This window comes from Crocodylus siamensis, chromosome 2 (genome assembly GCF_052110815.1).
Source record: "Crocodylus siamensis isolate JL-2025a chromosome 2, ASM5211081v1, whole genome shotgun sequence".
Classification (NCBI taxonomy): Eukaryota; Metazoa; Chordata; order Crocodylia; family Crocodylidae; genus Crocodylus; species Crocodylus siamensis.
In genome coordinates, this window is record NC_143396.1 from 193,540,999 (window position 1) to 193,560,607 (window position 19,609).

General features: G+C 42.9%; 1 protein-coding gene across 1 annotated transcript in view; it reads left to right on the forward strand.

Moving 5' to 3' along the window:
• Nucleotides 1-19,082: 19,082 nt before the first annotated feature.
• The window catches only part of MICAL2 (microtubule associated monooxygenase, calponin and LIM domain containing 2), a 118,690-nt gene continuing 118,163 nt past the window's right edge, over nt 19,083-19,609 (forward strand). The window contains 1 exon segment of the mRNA XM_090032711.1: nt 19,083-19,318. The gene's annotated coding sequence lies outside the window, so the exon portion shown is untranslated.

The following is a 19,609-nucleotide window of genomic DNA, read 5'->3' on the forward strand; positions in this document are numbered from 1 at the left end:
ATGTCTGTGTCTGTGCAATTTATTGCACTTTAAACAATCTCAGCTGAGTTGTATGCACAAAAAACATTACAACAGTCCTCTGATGTGTATTTAAGAGTTGACCAATTGGCAAGGTTTTATTACCAGAAGTAGGTAAGGTCAAAATTATGGAAGGCATAATCAGTGTCAGCTATTTTTGGCTTAAGTCATCTTTTCTGAACACATTAAATTTATGAGTTCCAGAAGCTCAAAAATTGATCTTCATCAAGGATCCTAGTTTTCTATGTTCAAAAATCACAAATTCTCTGATGCAATTTTTAATAAAAATTGCAAATCCTGATTAAAAACCTAAAATCCATGTTTTTCCATGATTAAAATGAAACACCACGCCCCCTCTATATTATCTAGATCTATATTATATACATCTCTCTATATCTATATCTATCTAGAGGGGCGTGTGTATGTGTATATATATATATATATATAGTAGTTGCCCCATGCAGCGTTGCTTGCATGAAAATCCAATGAGCCACTTTTTGCTTGAGATAACATATTATTGCACTTCAACAGCTTCACAACACTTCCACATATACAAATCCTGAAACACATCAGACTTTCTTACTGTAAGACCTTTACAACACTTCTGTATATATTGCTGCTCAAGTCAGCGGTCACTGCAGCTTGGATGTTTTCTGGATGGGAGATTCTGGAAGCAGCCACATATAGTTGTCCAGGGGTGAAGACAGGATCCTGAAAAAACACTCCTACTCTTTTTAATGTTTGCCTCTGGGCTTTATTGATGGTCATGCTGAATGCCACCTGCACAGGGAACTGTTGACGTGTCCATGTGAATGGAAATGTGTAGTCAGAGTTCTTCAGTGCTCCCACGGGGAATTAGTACTGTTCTTTTTGATCTAACAATTTTTTGCCTCAGGTAGTCTGCTGTTGATGATGAATTGCACCAATAGCCACGTTCTACTGCACAGACCATCCTTAGGGGCAAGGTTTTGCAGACGCATGATAAGCATCCCAGGCTTAAGGTGAAGCTGATGTGGAGGCAAACCTGACACCTCCATGGAATTCAGGTACTGGTGTCCCTGCTCCTGGGGGCACAGGAGGTGCTGCCTGTGGTGGGGTCATGGCCAGGCTGCCTGGCATGCCACGAGAGCCCCAGCCCAGGGGCTCCTCCTCTCTCCAGGCTGCACAGGGGCTGGACTTGCTTTGCCGCTGTCTGCATGAGCAGGAGCCACCGCAGCCATCATGGGCAGGACAGAGACTTCCTGGAGCCCTTTGCCCTCTTGCCAGCCTGCAAGAGAAAACCTGCAACTTCCTGTGTTTTTCTCCTTTAAAAGAGAAAATCTGTGCTTTTCTCCTTTAGGAAGAAAACCTGCATTTTTCTCTGTTAAAGGAGAAAATCCTCATTTTTCTGCAGCAAACAGGAAACCTGGATCCCTGATCATGAGGGTGGGAGGGAGGATGGGGCTGAGTGAAAGACAGAAAGAATACAGCTGTATCCAGACTAAATCTTTGCTGCAAGCATATTTGTTTGAAATATTATACCCTTACACAGCAATGAAATAAATGAAAAGTAGTGATCAAACATGAAAAGGTAACATTAACAGTAAATCTATTTTAAACTGGTCTAGAGATCTCTAAAGGTACACATATCTTCCTTCTTGAAGTCCCCAGTATTTCTATTGACTAACTGCAGAGCTTATCAGATAATTGTGGTGCATAAAGATGCAACTTGTGTATACAGTCCTTGAGATCTTTTAAACATAAATATCATTTTTGTACTACTTTGTAAGGAGATCAGGGAGTGGCTGGATTGATTGCCTGAGATGCTTTCTGGTGACTAAGTGGTGTGTCTGAACAGGAAGCATATTGCAAAAAACTTAAGGAGAATTATAAATAGAACATGTTCTGAGAGAAAACCATTGCCAACAAAGCAAATTCCACTGACATATTACAACACAAATAGGACTTGTTCCATAAGACAAGAATTTCTTCCAAGAAAAAATGGCAGCCCTTTTTTAAAAAACTAAAAGGTGTGTTCAGCAAAGTTTTAATTGCTCTCATTTTCCTAGGAGGTTCATTTAAACTTCCAGGGTCATTCATGTAATGGTTATTAAACTTTTAAAACGTATCTTTTGTTGCAGCTGCCTATTGTGTTTGGAGCTCACTTTAAGGATTCCAGGAATATATTTTTGAAATCTATTCTTGATGAATTCTAAAATCCTGCAGTTCCTCCAGGCTTAACTAGGACAGGGGGAGGTGGGACCCCAGCACCCAGTGGTGATTTAGAAGGGGCACAAGTATGTATTCACACCCCCCACACACGGTCCCCAGGAGTCTTTACTTGGCAGGCTTAGCCTGGCCATAGGAGCCTGGCAGGTGCAGACCCATGCCCAGTAATGTAGTCTGGAGGAGGGGAGTGGAACGATGTCCACCCCACCCAGGGAGGTTTTGCTATGGGAGGTACAGCACTGTGCCTAGAATGGGAGAGGGGTAAACAGGGCATCAGGAGCAGCCCCCAGGGACTACCTGTCTTCCAGCTGCAGCAGCCTAAGCCTGTGTGGTACAGTACAGTAGCAGCTGCTGCTAGAGTGAGGAGAGCTGCAGTAGGCAAGATTGTCCCCTTCATTCCCCTCCTCACCCCTTGCCCTGTCCAGTGTGCAAGCATAATCCCTCTACACACATATCTCTACTTTGAGTGCTGAAAGAGTTTGCTAAGCCTCTGTCTCCAGGAGACAGGATCCAGGTGCCTCACATTCTGGCCCCCTTCTCCACATGCTCTGGGTTGACTTGGTGTCCATGTCACAAAGGGAACTTGTGGTGGATTGACCTGTGTCTGGTGGGAGTTCAAAAAATGTTCCACGTGGACAACATGTCAATGTGCATTGAAATGTATAAGGCTAATCTGTTGTCCAGACTTAAAATGGAGCTATATAGCAGGCTGACCTGTTGCCTGGATGGGACCTGGAAAAATATTTGAGCCTCTGCCTGTGAGCAAAACAGAATGAGGCACTACATTATTCCATATGTTTTCCTGGGACAGTAAAAGTCCAATTTAGGTTTTACTCAGAGGTAGAACCAGGAAGACTATATAGATACAGAACAAAATTCCTCCATCATATCTGGAGATAAAATTCAGCTTGGACAACCAGTCAAACCCCACAGATGCCTTTCAGCCACACATCACTCACTCACCCTATCTGACATACTATCTCTTGCAACTCCTGCCTTCCATCTCCTGCCTCCTGCTGGTTCCCTCTGCTGCTCCAGCACCACCCTCCCAGGCTCCCAAGTCCTTCTGTTGGCAGTACAGGTCCCATCCTGATCACTTACCAATGGGCTAGATAAAATATCTTTTCAGCTGTATCCATCCAGTTTGGGACTGTGGGATTGGCAACACCTGTCCTAGGTTATTGCCATACTGGTGATTTGACAGGAAAAGGCAATTTTATCATTGTTTGGGAGTAAATTTATTATGTTAACATAGAAAAAGGTGTGATAGTTTACTAGAAAACCAAATTTAAAACTGTACACTTTTGCAGGAGCCTGATACAACACTCACCAAAGTTGGTGAGAGTTTTTTCACTGACTTTGGATCATGTCAATGGGCAATAAGTTTTAGAAAGGCAGAAGACACTGCACATTCAGCCTATGCGAAACAGTCCAAGTCATTGTTCTCAGCTGGCCCTCTCTAGCTAGCATGCAGAACAGCAAGAGTGTAGAGACTTGTTTTGCAGATCCTCTAGGCAGGTAGGTGCAAACTAAAAGACAAGAAGAACTAAAATACAAGAAAGCCAACATCTGAAAAAGAAACCCAGGAACATGCAAGAATATTAAGGATGTTGTTGGCTTCAGGCAAAAATCTTTGTATTTACAAATAGTGACTGCGAGATTCATTTTGTATAAAACTATGTACTGATGTTCCCAAGCATATTTTTTTTGTAAAAGCAAAAGTGGCCAAACTTCCAAAACCTGAGCTTATGATGAAGAAAATAAAAAAGCCACAAACATACTCTCTACAAGAACAAAATGAAATGCACAGTTTGGCTTAAAGTTCTTAACTACTGTACATTTAAGAAATTCCAGCACTATCAGTGTCTAGTGCAAATGATAAGAGCAGCTCTGGGGATTGTGAAGGAAAGCACTCCCTTAATTGAATTAATTAAAAAAGGAAGGTCATTTGAAATCTGGCAATTATTAAATAATGTTTTGTCTCAAAGTTTTAAAACAATCATTCTCCCTCACTAAGTTTGGCTTGAAATTAATAAAGATTTAATTTAGATGTGCATAAACAGACTTTTTATACTTCCATGACAAAGTAGTTAGCTATCGAGGATGAAAGTAAAGGGCCAGATACTACTTTCTATGTCATCAGTGTAACTCTGGAGTAGCTATCTGAAGCCTGTGAAGTTACTCCAAACTGACCCTCTTTTGTGGAATGTGGTTCATAGTTTACAGTTTGGATTGCAAGTAGTGCATCACAGTAGCGATCAACAGGCTATATTCAAATGCAAATTCCAGAGACCAATACAGTTAAAGCTTGTTAATAAAATAGCAAAGCTACTGTATAACTGCAGGAAGAGTACTGCATACACAGGAAACTCAAGTTAAAAGATCAAGGTGCAAAGAGGAATAAGTTTAGGTCTTTAATAGCCAGTCATAGACCCACATTTGCAATAACCCATAAAGAGAATTTTAAAGAAATGAAAATATTGTAAGCAATATGGAATGTTAATACAACAAGCTAATGTCTTAAGGTCCTGCTCAACAGATTTCCCTTGGGAATGTAGTGATGTGGCAGTTGTTAGATGGCTTAATTTCAGCTGTTAGGAAAATGCACTTGTTCCCATTCCTTGCTTTTTCCCTAGAGCACTGTTATTGTCTGTTATTGCCATTCTCATAAGTTCAAAGTGGTTTTGCTTATCCTCCTACTGGGACCGTTGTGTGCAATGAGATCCTTCTTCCCTTCCATTGAAACCTGATGCTGCAACTTCTGAGGTCTATGAAAGGGCAAGAATGAGAGAGAGATGCCAAATGCCCTGTTGACAAATTTACAGGTGCAAGCTATTTTATTTATTTTTTTTAATTGAGAGATACCATTTTTTGAGTGCTGGCACTGAGTCTAGAAGACCCTTTGCAGGCTGCAAGAGTCTGAGAAAGAACTGTGCTGAGCTACTGTTTGTCTGCTTAAAGCTGTTTATGCAACATTTCAATATTAAGTTATAGTTAAAAAACGTCTTCATGGATTGCCAGGAACAGTATTCCCAGTACTATGAGCCCATCTGGTCAGATAAACTAAGAAGAGCTATGCTGTTTAGAGGATAACTTCTGATAAACCTTGGTACTGCAAAGAGAGCTGATTGCAATTCAATTTTATCACTGTTCCTTCCAGATACTAAACCAACACATGAAGGCACTATTAAGGAGCTTTGCACTTCTGGATGTGCATTTTTGGGCAAATGTAGACCCAAGCCCTGAGTTACTTGTAGGCTTTATACTTCCTAAAGTCCTATCCATATGAGGTGAAGTGTTTAGACTTGATGTGTTCTGGCCTCATTCCAGCTCTGGTGATTGCATTACAGCTACCTGATATAAAATATCTCTTGTGGTATCACTTGGACACATTCTGTCCTAAACTGTTGTAGTGCACTGTTAAACCATTTGCACTTGGAAGTCACATTTCTATAATGATGTTCTCTGTATATAGTTTGTATAGCAGTTTATGTATGTAAAGCACTAGAAATTCCTCTGGGAAAAGAGGCATTATGTAACTTAAAGATCTTCATTATAATTTATAGAAAACTGACAATCTTGGAATGGAACCAGGTTTAATTGGGGAAAACTGAAGCTGAGTAAGTGTGAACAACCTAATTATAGCAAGAGCTCAGGAAAGTAAATGCCTTAGGGCCCCACTTTAAGAAATCAGGGATAAAGGGGGTGAAAATAAGATTAAGCTATTTAGCAAAGCTGAATCTTTAAAGCTGCCATTGCTTGATACAGAAAAGAAAAATTCATTTTCAGTAGCTATTATAGAAAAGTAATATTACTTTCAGAAACTTTTCAAGAATATATATTTGAGTCTCTGTCCAAGAGCAAAAGAGAATGCTGCAATTCATTATTCCACAGTTTTTTCCTGGAACACTAGAAGTCCAAGTTAGGCTCTTACTCAGAAAGGTAGAACCAGGAAGACTATACAGATTCAGAAGAAAATTCCTCTGCCATATCTGGGCCAGCCTTTCTTATCAACACTGTGAATATCAGTCACAGTAAATAATAACACTGCTGCCAGTGGCCTTCAGCACAGCCTGCAGGATTTCTCTGCACAACAGATGTCCTGATCAGTCTTTTGTCTTTCACAGACTGTATACTACTTTTTGCTGTGGCCATGATGCTACCACTGAAATAAGAGGAAGCTTTGCCATTCACTTCAAGGAACATAGAAGCGAGCCCTGTGGAAGGTAGGACAACTGAATGTGCAATTTGTATGCAATTGTAATTACTATGGCAATTTGTATATTTCATTGCAACACAGCCATTTGGCTGTCTCCACGAAACACTGTTGCAGAGTCAGTAATTTCAAAAAGTAAACACAAGACAGAACTCAAAACAAAATTTGCAATTAAAAGTGTTATCAATATATTTTAATTAGACTCAAATGTAAGCCCACAGAAAACAACATTAGAAATGCAATTCATGTTTCTCATTGATCTATATGTCTATGGTGACTGGGATTTCCATAAGGGCCTAAAGTTATCAAGCGCTCAAATCCAGCCACCTGTTCCAGCCACCTGCACAAAGAGCAGTTGTGAATGTGTCACCAAAAATCCTGTCAATTTCTTTCTTAACAGTATCTCATAAAGATATAGATATTATCTGATAATGGGAGGATATTAAATCCTGCATCAGAGTCAGGTTTGTTGTGTTGCAGTGAAATTTGACTTTATGTTTGATAAAAATATTTTCTTGTTTACGGTTGCATTGTAATATTTAGAATGCATTTGGTCAGGGGGCAGCAACTTTTTAGAGATGAGGGCCAGGCATTTGCAACCTAGCCAACATTGTGGGCTTCTGATCCTGCTGCTCTGATTCTCTCCCTGCTCTGAGTCCCCCTCCATTTACTGGATGCCCCAGAATCCATAGCAAATGCCAATGGGAAATGGCAAATTTGGCAGCAACAGCATAGAGCGGGAGGTTTTAAGTAGCCGCTTTTATGTTCCCCTTTAAACTCGTGCCATCCTTCTACCACTGAATTACAACTTTGCAGGCTGGATCCAAGCTCTCTGTGGGCTGAACCTATTCTGCAGGCTGTAGTTTGCCAATCCCTGCATGGCCTGATGATTCATTTTGTTGTTTTTAAGTACTTGGCAATTGGGGCCACATCCAGACGAACACAGATGTGCAGTATGTGGCACTGCAGGCCTATCTGATACATGCAGGTGTGCCCCGCACTGCTACCTTGTGGCATGGGTGGAATGGGGGATGACCCCAGGAGATCCCAGGGTCAAAAAACCCGTGGCAGGGTGGTGTACATGGGCGCAGTGTGCACTGTCTAAAACTGGAGCCTGGCTGGCCGTAGCCACACTCCAGCTGCAGAAGCACTATGGCTGCAGCTCCCTGAGACCCCTAGGACCCCAGGTAAGGCTGCTGGGGCCAGCAACTGTGCTGGCCTCAGCCTCCCCTACCCTACCCAGGGTAACCTGCCACACCAGAGCACATGTAACAGAAGTGTTCCCCAGGGACAAGCAGCAGTGCCACAAGGTGTGCTCCTTGTCCACAGGGAAACAAATGGCAGTGCTCATCCGGATGTGGCCTGGGAGTCTCTAGTTGTCACTTAGCAATCTTAGCTAGCTTTGGAACAAAGATTTTTTAAATTGTATTTTATACTGTCAGGAAAGACAGGGTTGTACAATAGGTTAAATTACTGTAAATACCCAAGCATTTGCTGAATATTTTATGTTAACTCCCTAGAGATAGATAAGAAACATTTCTGTATAATACAACTTTTAATAAATGGCCTAAGATGCTTACTGGCCATTTCTGTATGTGAGAAGCAAGGTCATCCCTTCTCTTATGCAGTATAGTTCTCAGCACAATAGTTCTACAGTCCCCACAAACTCACAAAGTAGCCTTTAGAATTGCTTATATTGCTTATTTACGGTAGAGAACTAGACAAAGAGGAAACCATTATGCTTTTAATACTACTATGTTTATACATTAATTCATTAATAGAGAAATGTATGTCAGGTAACATCAGATAATTAGAAGTTAAAGACTCAGCATGAGGCAGGAGGGAGGCTACAGAGACTGGGTGTATCCAAAATTGGAAATACTAAAGTAAGACGCATTGAAGTTTCATTCTAGAACTATGCAGCCATATCTGAAAACTGAAGACACTGTTATTTATTGAGAAATAAGAATTTTCCAAGAGTATCACTGAAACCTATCTCTGAATTCAGAGGCTTATCACAAAATTCTCAAACCATCCACTATGTTTTCTTGTCTAGTAAAATTTAAAGAGGCTCCAGGGAGACTTTCTTCAGCTTACACCCACAAAAGACTTAACATATTTATCTAAATACCAGATAAACTAAGATTTAATATACTAAAATCAAAGTTACTGTAAACTGATCTTTGACTTTGACCGCAGGCTTCCCACAGGCAAGAAGTTAGTGTCAAAGCTATCTACTGGCTATACAAAGGGAAGCCTAATGTAAATTGAGTGACATTTCTGAAATTTTTCTGTTACTAATCTTGTATCTATGTTCTGTTCCTAAATATCTTATAAACATACTTATTTATAGTGTTATAAATAAATAATGATAATTTATTTATTGTGTTAACATAATCTGAAAAAAATATGTTTGGTTATTTTGCAATGTAGTGTAATTGAACCTGTTTGTATGAAATTAGTTGGTCTGCCGATTTGGTTTCATGTTGCTTATTACTGTAATGAAAGTGAATCTGATATATCAGGTATGCTGATTCAGGATTCCTCTGACTGGAAAAATTATGGTTAAGCTGAGCTCAAGCTTTTTGATACTTTAAGTGGAATTTAAATTTCATTTTTGCCCTGCAAAGTCTTAATCTGAAGTGAAGTAAAATCAAATTACAGTATCTGACATTAGTACAAACAGTACATTCTTTTTTTTACATTTAACATTCATTGTTTGAATATCAGTAGAGAGTAATGTTACTTATTTCATATCTTTAACAGTACATTTTAGAGGAGGTTAAGAACACCAGTGCAGGAAGCAAATCTTATCAGAACGGTTGAGGTTGTTTGGTGGGTTTACAGTGAATCATTTGTCAGCCGATTTTATGTAGCACAGCTGCACGGATTGGCTAAGCAAATAAGGGTCTGATACAAAGAGAGTGCAAAGACAATTTTAATTGCATGGTCTTTTTGCTTGCTTCAATAGGAGGAGAAGCAGGTCTGGATCTTGCTATTACAATGTTTGCTTTTCAAAGTTGAGGTTACTGCAAATAACAGAACCAAAATAGGAATTAGGTTCATAAATATGAATTAGAGAAGTGGAAAATAAAATACTTGAGGAAGAGATAACCCCAAAGGCACGGAGATCTGAGATAGTATAAATAGAATCTTAATGTAGTACTTACTAGTTGCACTAAGGAAAACATCTAGCTGCCAATATCTGGAACCAAACATTCCTAACAGCAGCATGAAAAAACATGTAAACTAAGGATAAATAAATCAATGGAGGAAAATACATTTTTACAGGAATCCTTTAAACTAAATGCATATTACCATGTCTAATTGATAAGCCAGTCTGATTAGCTAAAATATAGCATGGAATATGTATTAGTATGGCAGTTGTAACTCTCTCAAAGAACTGAGTTCTTCCAGAATCAAAACCTTTTTCTTGACCAAAATCACCAACAATAATACTACTGTAATTTTCCTTAGCTGTTTGTTATTTATGATTCATAGATTGCAGTCAAATGGCACTCTGAAATTGTAATTTTTTAGAAAATTGCTTAGGTGGTAATTTTCTGTTCTGCTAAAATGGGAGTTATCTCAAAGAAAGCCAAATATATTTTCTAGGACTTTGATGAAAAAAGTGTTTGGATACACAAACTGCAGATTTTGAAGAGTCTGTACTGGAGGAATAATCTCTTGATGAGATTAAGAAAGAACAGTTATAAGAGTCTGAAGAAATAAGTAAGTTAAATCAATACTGTATAGCATTGTTGTCATGGAATAATATTGTGTTCATGTTTGGTGGACTGGTATAGCAGAAATTTAATATTCCTGTAAAAAAGCAGCTTTGGAAGGATTTAACTATTAATTAATTAAAAGGTTCTAAACAGTGACATTTCCTAGATATCTATATATAGAATGTGCTAACCAATGATTCTAACCAAGCTTTCTAATGATCTTTTATCCCTAAAATATAGTAGAAGAAAATACTTGTATAAAATATTTGGGGGGAAGGGGGACAGTGAAACAAAACAAAGCCAAAAGCTGAAAAGCCTATGACTAAAATGGAAAACAATGTTTGGAGATTAAGACAGAAGAGAGTTAGGGATGTGAACTCACAACTGTAGCACAGTCAACTGGGACAGTTTATCTGAGGGCACCCTTTGGAAGGAGATAGAAGCAGCTCAGGTGAGTGTATAAATACTGGCTGTTCTGGTAGAGGTCAGTAGAGGACAGCAGTAAAGCCAAAGCACAATTATTTCACAGCAGAAACAATAAAAGTACGTGAAATCATAGAGGAAAATGGAGGGGTGGGGGGAGCCAGGATAGTAATGGACTCTCTTCTAATCTTTCCTAACAAATGGATATGAACTCCTATATTGGTAGGATTTTGCTTGAGAGTTGGTTAAAAATTGAAGAAAAAGTGATCCTTTGAGAGGGCTGTGTTAATGATTTACCAGTGACCCCACCGTTTTTGGCTCTTCAGCAACATACCATAAATGTCCCAATGTTTTTAGAGACTCAGATTTAAAAAATGCTTTGAACGCGTGTCTTACTGGAACAACTTCACATTAGGGTGAAGTTACATGTTACATTTAGATGATACTAAAGGCACTTAAAAATCAAGGGCACGTTACAACTCGTTAACTTATGATAAGTGCCATCTGAGCATCTCAAAGTTGCACCCCTTCAAGTGCAAGTTAACTCCAGGCTGTGCTGACTTGCTCATGTTAGGTTAACTTCAGCCTGCTCCACAGAGATAAAACAAGTAATTTACAGGCTCCTCCAGCTCCCTCCCCTCTTCCTGACTAGAAATAGAGCCCAGGTGTCCTGGCTTCTACCCACCCCCTATAGTGGGAAGTCAGAGCTGTGCAGGCAACAACTGGTATAAACCCTTGCAACTGTATGTAGCATGGTCTATCTTTAACACTGCTTTACATTCACAAATTGAGCATGCTCAAAGTGTAATATGTAACTGCACCCTAATTAGAGTGATTATCTGATACATTCTGGTCAGCAAGTGGTAGGAAAGGCCTCTTCCTGCATGTGGGATGGGAATGTCCATCTATTTAAGGCATATGGAAAACTGTCCAGTTCTACATATAGGTGTAAGCCTCCTGACCAGAGATCTTTCATATTTTCATTTTACTTGATATGGCAAAAGTCTTTAGGATGACTAACTCCAGTAACTTAAGAGTCCATTTGATGTTAATAAAAAAATCTTACTGTTGAGAAAAAATGTTGGCTTCCTGCTACAGATGGAGCAGATACAAAGAAAAGGGCAAATAATGACGGCTGCAACATGCTAGAAGCAGTCTATAGCCCCTTTATGGTTCTCACTTCTGTAATAAAGTAGGCTGCATAATCTTTCACCTTTCATATATATATCTTATGTATCCCTCTGAGATAGGAATGTACTTTTATCTGCATTTTACAGAACAGAAATTGAGACAATTGTCTATACAGGACATCTGTGGTAGAACAGACAATGTAATATTGCCTGTTCTATCACAGGGCCCAAGCTTGGTAGATAATCTTTCTTTTATAAGATGTTGGTTAACACTGAGGAAACCTAAAATCATGTAAAAAGAACATACAAACTATTTAAATGGCTTTATTATTTCAAACATGTAGGTGATTTGTCATTTACAAGAAATTGACTAGATCTGCTTACATAAGCTAGGAAAAGAAAGTGTTTTGTATAATTAGAAACTGTGACAGAGGATGAAAATCCTGAGGCATTTAATTTGTTACTTCATATGTCTTCACTAGTTGAAAAGGCTGGATTATTCTTCATATACTATAATTCCTTTCTTGTGTTATGCTGGTTTTCTTTTCCTTCCAAAAGAGAGGCAGGGTGGGATGGGACAAAAAGAATGTACAAAGCAGAGGCACTATTACAAATAATAGCTCAAATTCTGCAGCTCATGTCAGTTCTAAATGAAATGCTCTTGTTAAAAAGAGGGGTTCTATAGCAGGGAGTAATCTCTCCCTACCAGGGCTTCTGCATCTCCAGAAGTGGCTGTATAGCTGAACATAATTCCTAATATAATGCCTGTGTTTTGTTTAGCTTTTAAGGTGATCTCATGTAGGCCCGAGTGGTTAGATTGTACCTACTTGCCTCTGCAGAGGGGAAGGTGCACTTTGAACCATGTTGCTTGCTTCTGGCTAAAGGAGTGCTCAAAAATGCAGATTAAAAATGTTAAAAAAAAAAAACCCAACTGGTTAACATTAACTGATAGTAATTCATTCTTTTTTCATCCATTTACAACACTCATGTGTTTAAAAGAAAGGAAATAAATAACGAAGTTATCAAAAATATTATACTGAAAGCATAATTAACCAGCAGCTGGTCCTATTAAGCAGAACAATGACCACCTCCTCCCGTGAGACTTCTGAAGAAAGAACAGGTAGGTCATCCAAAGTGGGACACCAGCTTCACTTCAACCTGATGGTACTTGTCTATAAGTCCCTTGTGGACTTCCTGGAATCTCTGACACTTGTCTTTCGGTGTACCCTTCTTAAGGGGGAGAGGTGGTGAGCAGCAACTGCCTGCAGGCATCATGGGCAGTGTCGACAGCACTTCTTTCAGGGGGTGCACTGCCAATCGCAGGGAGTGCATGTCCACTCCCTACGTGTCACCAGTGTATAGTGGAAAAGGATTTATTCTGAAGTTTTTGAAGTGTTTCCTTTCTTTGACTGAGTTAAATTGGGAAACTCATGGTTAAACTGGGAAAATGCAGCCTCGATGACTTTATAGCCCAGTGGCTAGGTAACTGGCTCCATGGCAGGACCCAAAGGGTATTATTGACTGACAGAACTAAGTCATCATGGCAGAAGGTGACCAGAGTTCAGTACCCATACCAGTGCTCTTCAACATGTTTCTAGATACCAAGTCATATGAAGAGAGGCTTAAAGACTTGGGACTGTTCAGCCTGGAGAAGAGAAGACTCAGAGGGGACTTGGTGGCAGCCTATAAGTATATCAGGAGCATACATCAGGGCTTGGGGGAGCATCTATTCACCAAGGCTCCCCAGGGCAGGACAAGAAATAACGGGCATAAACTGATTGAAGATTGCTTCAGGCTAGACATAAGGAAAAACCTCTTTACAAGTTGAGTGCTGTGGGTTTGGAACAGACTTCCCCCAGAGGTGATATAGACACCCACCCTGGCAATCTTCTAAAAGCATCTTGATGCCCATCTTGTTGGGGTCATCTGATCCTGGCAGTCTTTCCTGCCCAAGCGCAGGGGGGTTGGACCCAATGATCTGTAAGTTCACTTCTAGCCCCTGACAACTGTGAAACTATGAGTTAGCAACATTTTAAAGTTGACTTAGAAGAAACCCTGTTTTCACCTCTGAAATACTGGAATGATCTGCTATATTAGGACAGTACTTCAAAACATATTGACATAATTCCCTTTCTCTCCATTTGCTTTTCAAAGATTACTTTTGCTGGCAATATGCCAAATGGGTTTTCTTGTAGTTTTCCCACCATGATGATATAAAAACAACTTTTTCTTTTTCTTCTTTTCCTAAGCCTGCAAATGCAGACATAATTTTCAGATGCCTGAAAAACAAGATATGCTCCATTACCCATATGTTCCAGTATTTATAGCATTAAAGAATAAGTATATTTAATCTCTAAAAGCAAAACAAACGTAAGAAAGAATTACATTTCAGAAGTTAACAATTGAGTGAAATGTTTGGATTCAGCAGGTTGTTCCAGTAGGAACAAGCAATAACAACACAGATTTTGAAATCAAAAGGTATTTTGCATAAGAGATGTTAACCCTGAACATCTTGTTTCAGAGATTACTCAGATCATTGCATTTAGTTTTGCATGTTCATAAATAAGTCCCCATATATATTTGCTAGCTCAGGTAATCCAAATTGGTTGTAAATTTGGTTCAAAGCAGGCAAATGTCAAATAGCCTGGGGCTGTGGATATCAGGATTCACTTCCTAGCTCCTCCACAGACTTTCTTGTATGACTGCAGCCAAATCACTAGGCCAGTGATTATTAACCAGCATGACAGTGCACCCTGGGGTGCCTTGAGATCCTTTTAAGGGAGATGCAGTATTATCACTCCAGGGGCACATCCAGATGAGTGTGCACATGTGGTATGTGGCACCGCAGACCCATCTATGGCACTGCATAATGCATTTGCTGTACATGCAGGCATTCCCCATGCTGTTAATTGGCAGTGTGAGGGGGTTTTTTTTGACACCAGGATTTCCCAGTGTCAAAAACACCCCTCGTGCTGCCAGTTAGCAGTATGGGCAGTGCCTGTACTGGTTAGCATCTGCACCAGGGAATGCGTATACCAGGAGATCCTTGTGTCAAAAAACCCCACACCCAAAAAAAGTGGAGCAGCGCATGTGGCGGCAGTATGCACTGCCCGACATTGGGGCCTGGCCAGCTGCAGCCACACTCCAGCTGCTGGCCAGGCTTCCTGCTGCAGGATGACCATGGCTGCAGCCCCTGGTGGCCCCAGGACTCCAAGTAAGGCTGCTGGGGCCAGCCCAGGATGATGCCACTGCTGTTTCTCATGGAGATGTGCCCGTGGTATACAAACATGAGTCATAAGATAAACCCAAATATTTAAATAGGAATCCATGGTGTTGAAAACATTCTGTCCTATTGTGGTCTTTCTGAATTCTCTGCAGCAGAAGAATTGCTCTGCTATTTTTCTGTAGCAAAAAACTGAGTGAACGCTAAGAGTTGACTCTTCTTGCCCATGCTAAATTAAATCTAGCCAATGTGGGTAACAATGGTACCACAGCTTACTGGGGATCCCAGGCAGATGCTTTTGCTGTTAGTCTTTACTGAATTCTACACGGTTACATCTTCACTGGTTTTTAAATCTGTGCTTGCAAGATTAAACCTAGCATAGGTAGACATAGGACCTATCATTGGTAGGACTTCGTTCATTCTCCATATGGATAGATCCAGTATGGATACGGGACGGACATACTTTCTCTGTCCTAGTTCTTCATTTGTAAAATGGGGATAAGGACTGCCTCACCTCACAGTGGTGTTGTGAGGATAAAAATAATTGAAGACTGTAAGGCGCTCAGGTACAACATCTATCTATAAATAGATAGCTAGATTAGATAGAATAGCAAGGATCAGCACATGGGCTGTAATTCAAGGCTGTTTCCCAGCCTCTCTACTCCTCTAATTTGTACAACTGAGTGATTCTCTGATGGCTGCAGTGTCATTTTCTTTGGATAGGTATTTCCTAATAAGCACAAGTGATCCTTGGAAGAAAACAAAATGTAAAGGATAAAAAATACATACATTTTCAATTTGCAGGGTGCTGCTCTGAGTACTAGTGAAAACCTCAGCACAAGCCCTGAGCCACTGCTATGGACTGAGCCTAGCTGAGCCTCTGCTACAGAGCAGCCCTCTAATCCCACACAGAGCAGCTGGGTCTGCATAATCAGCATTCCCCTTTGAATTCTTTCTTTTTCTCCTGTGGGGATAATACTCCTGTTTATTTGCTGGATATGTCTGGAAAACCACTGCTGAAATTACTGAAAAACAATGGTCAGAATGTTTTTAACACTGTGGATTCCTACTGAAATCTCTGGGTTTATCTTGCAATTCAGGTTTGTTCCCCTAACAGTGCTAGCATTGAATGGCATCCTGTAGCACCCTTGAAAAGATCTCACAACACTCTGCTTGACAATCGTTACTTTAGACTCTCTTTCCTACCCACCTCTCACTCTGCCCTCCTTGCTCTGATAAAATCCCTGTTTTCCTCTTAGTTTCTCTTACATTTCCTTTCCCCTTTTATATCATTTGTTCTGGAGCTTGTGCCTCTTGCTCTTCACCTTTCCAGTTTCTTCATGATCTCTCCTGCAGCTCTAACTCCTTCCTCCTCTCAGTCTCCTGTTCTCACTGTATCCAAGCTCCCTTCCCTCTTCCATTTCTCTTGAGCCCCCTGGCCTCCTTCACTTCCCATTCCCTGCTTTCCTTCTCCCCCCATTGTCTTCCCAAAATCTTTGCTTTAGCCACCTTCTGCCCACTGAGTGCCTCAGCTCCTTCCAACACCTACCTTCCTCCAGGTCCAACTCACTCATACTCATTTGCCAGTGTTCCACCTGGGACTTAAAAGCTGAAGATTCCTGCTGAGAGCAGTGGTTCTCAATCTTTTTTGTACCAGGACCCATTTGTAAACATCGCTGGCCAGTCCCGGCCTGCTGCCCCGTCTCCAGCCCCCCTGCGTGTGGAACAGGGAGTGGGTGGGTATGGGGCAAGGGGTAGGGGGGAAAGCAGCCCCTTGCAGGCTGAAGCTCTGCCAGTCTGCAAGGGAAAAGTCATGGTTTCCCAGGTTTTTCTCCTTTAAAGGAGAATCCATTTTTAAAGTTCACTTGCAAACCTTTCATATATTCTTGTGACCCACTTCTGTGTCACAATCCCTGGGTTGAGAAATGCTGGGCTAGAGCAGTAGTTCTCAACCTTTTTTGTACCAGGGCCTATTTGTAAACATTGATGGCCAGTCTGACCCAGTGCCCCACACTCTGGATTCATTGCCCTATGTCCCCAGCCCTCCAATGTATGGGCAGAAGAGGGGGCAGGGTGGGATGTGTGTGGGGGGCAAGCAGCCCCTTGCAGGCTGGAACTCTGCCAGCCTGCAAGGGAAAAGTCATGGTTTCCCATATTTTTCTCCTTAAAAGGAGAATCCATTTTTAAAGTTTGTTGATCCATTTTGTTCATGACCCTTTCATATATTCTTGTGACCCACTTTTGGGTTGCGACCCATGGGTTGAGAAACCCTGAGCTAGAGGATCATGGCCCCCTATTCAGGCTCAAATTGATAGCTATATTTGGGGTTAGGAAGGAATTTTACCACATGGCTCAGCTCAGTACAGACTCTGGAGGTGGGGAGAGGCGGGGGTTCATAGATTCATAGATGTTCAGGTTGGAAGGGACCTCAGTAGGTCATTGAGTCCAACCCCTATTTTGTGCAGGAAAGAGCACTGGGATCAGACAACCTCAATTAGTTGCTTGTCCAGTCTCCTCTTGAAGATGCCCAAGGTAGGGGAGAGCTCCACCTTCCCCTGTAATGGGGCACATGGCTCTCTACCTGGGATCTCTTTGAGTGCATAATTCACAGCTTTCTAGAGAAGTGGGACATTGGCTACTCGGGTCCCTCTGCTTTCCTTGTGGCAGGTCAGGGAGTTGGGTCTGCCTTGTGTTAGGACTGAGTTTAGATTAGGGCTTGTCTACAATGCTTTGGATAGGAATGGTGCTGCCTCAGGCAGGGACTTGGCCTAGGTTAGTGGTTCTCAACCTTTTTTGTACCAGGGCCCATTTACAGGATGTGAATTAAGGGGGAGCTCAGGGGGGCTGCACACTCCCAAAAGATGAGAGTCCCTCTAAGATTTGAAAATCAAAAAGGGGGGTGGGGTATCTTTGATTGGATTACACCTTCACTTAGGTGGACTTTTTAATCAATGAACCAGTTTACTATTTTTTTGCACACCCCACCAAGTCAGTGTCATTCATACCCTGCCCATTTGTAAACATGGATGGCCAGTCCCTGCGCCAGCCCCTCTGCGTGAGGTGGGAGGGAGCAAGCAGCCCCTTGCAAGGAAAAACCCAGAGTTTCCCATGTTTTTCTCCTTTAAAAGGAGTATCTATTTTTAAGTTTGTTCCCAAATCCTTTCACATGGTCTTGTGACCCACTTTTGCCTCATGACCCAGGGCATGGGCAACCGGTGCCTCTTAAGTCAGGATTCTGCAGGCAGGGGTGGGGGAAGGGGTCCCCCTGTGGGTTATCCTGCAGAATGGGTGGGGAGGGTCTGCCCTGCAGCGGCCGGTCCTGCCAACCTGCATCTGGCACTTCTGGGTCACTGGGATCGGCCGCAGCAGTACCGCTTCTCCTGGCGCACAGTGATCTCAAGGGGGCGCCAGCTCTGTTGCCTGCTCCCCACCTCCAATTCCCAGGAGTGCTGGCTGTGGGGAGGGGAGGGTGCACTAGCGCTCTTAGGGGGGTGCACATTCACCCTCTATGCGTCGCCACTGACCCAGGGGTTGAGAAACCCTGGCCTAGGTGACCCTGCAGGTAGGGTGGCCATCACAGAGGATGGTCTGCTTGTCCTCCGTCCTCGACTGATGCAAAACCCAACGTCTTGATGTCCTCTAGAGAAAAATAGAGGACAGAAATCCATCGAGGACAGAGTAGCAGAAAAGCGGGATTTCTCCTACGATGGGCACCCTTCCTGCCCTGCTGCCCCAGGATCTCCCCGGGCAACTCCATTCACCCCTGCGCCCCTTGGAAGCCAGCCCCGCCTTACGTTGTGCCTCCATTGAATCCTGTCAGAGCCGACATACGCCGGGACTAGGCTCACGAGGGCACGGGGCGGGGAGTGAAACTGCCTGGGAAGGCCGGGGCCAACAGCCACTCCCTGCCCGGTCTCCGCCCCGCTCCTCCGGTGCCAGCCGCAGCCGCAGCCGGCACGAGTGGCTGCCCCTGCCGTTGGCCCCGCCCCGGCCCCGCCCGTGCAGCCCGGCGCGGCGAGCAGAGGGGCAGGGGCAGGGGCAGGGCGGCCCGGCAGCCCCATGCGGAGCGGGATGCCGCGGTGGTGAGTGCGTGAGCGCGCGGGGCGGGCAGCGGGCTCTCACCTGCCCCCGGCTCCGGTCCCGCCGCCAGGCGGTTTCGCGCCGGGACGTGCGGGCGCCCCGGTGACAGCAGCTGCTATGTATAGACGGGCGGGGGCCAGCTGCCCCCTCCTTTTTTTGGGAGGGTCAGGTCTCGAAGCGGAGTGGGGCTGATCTCTTAGGCAGCGAGAGGAGCGAGTCCTTGTCCCAGCCCGGGGCAGGGGGCTGCGGGGAGCTCCGGCTCGGCCGGGCAGGCAGCGAGGAGCCGGGAGAGGTGAGGCCGGGGAAGGGCGTGGGAGCGAGCACGGACCTGTGCACAGCACCGGGGCAGCCGCGTCCTTTCTGGGCCACACCGGCCCTCAGCGGGGTCGGGGCAGGTGACCTCTGGAGTGCCATTGCAGCCCCCCTGCTTCTCTCTGATCTCCACGTGAAATAACCCCACTGAAGTCAGACCTGGCTGGGGTGGATCATGTGCCCTGTGATGGCCCAATCCCATTAGCACTCACCTCCTTGAAGTCATCTGTGGAAGTTAACCAATTATTTCTCACAAACTCCCCCCCCCATT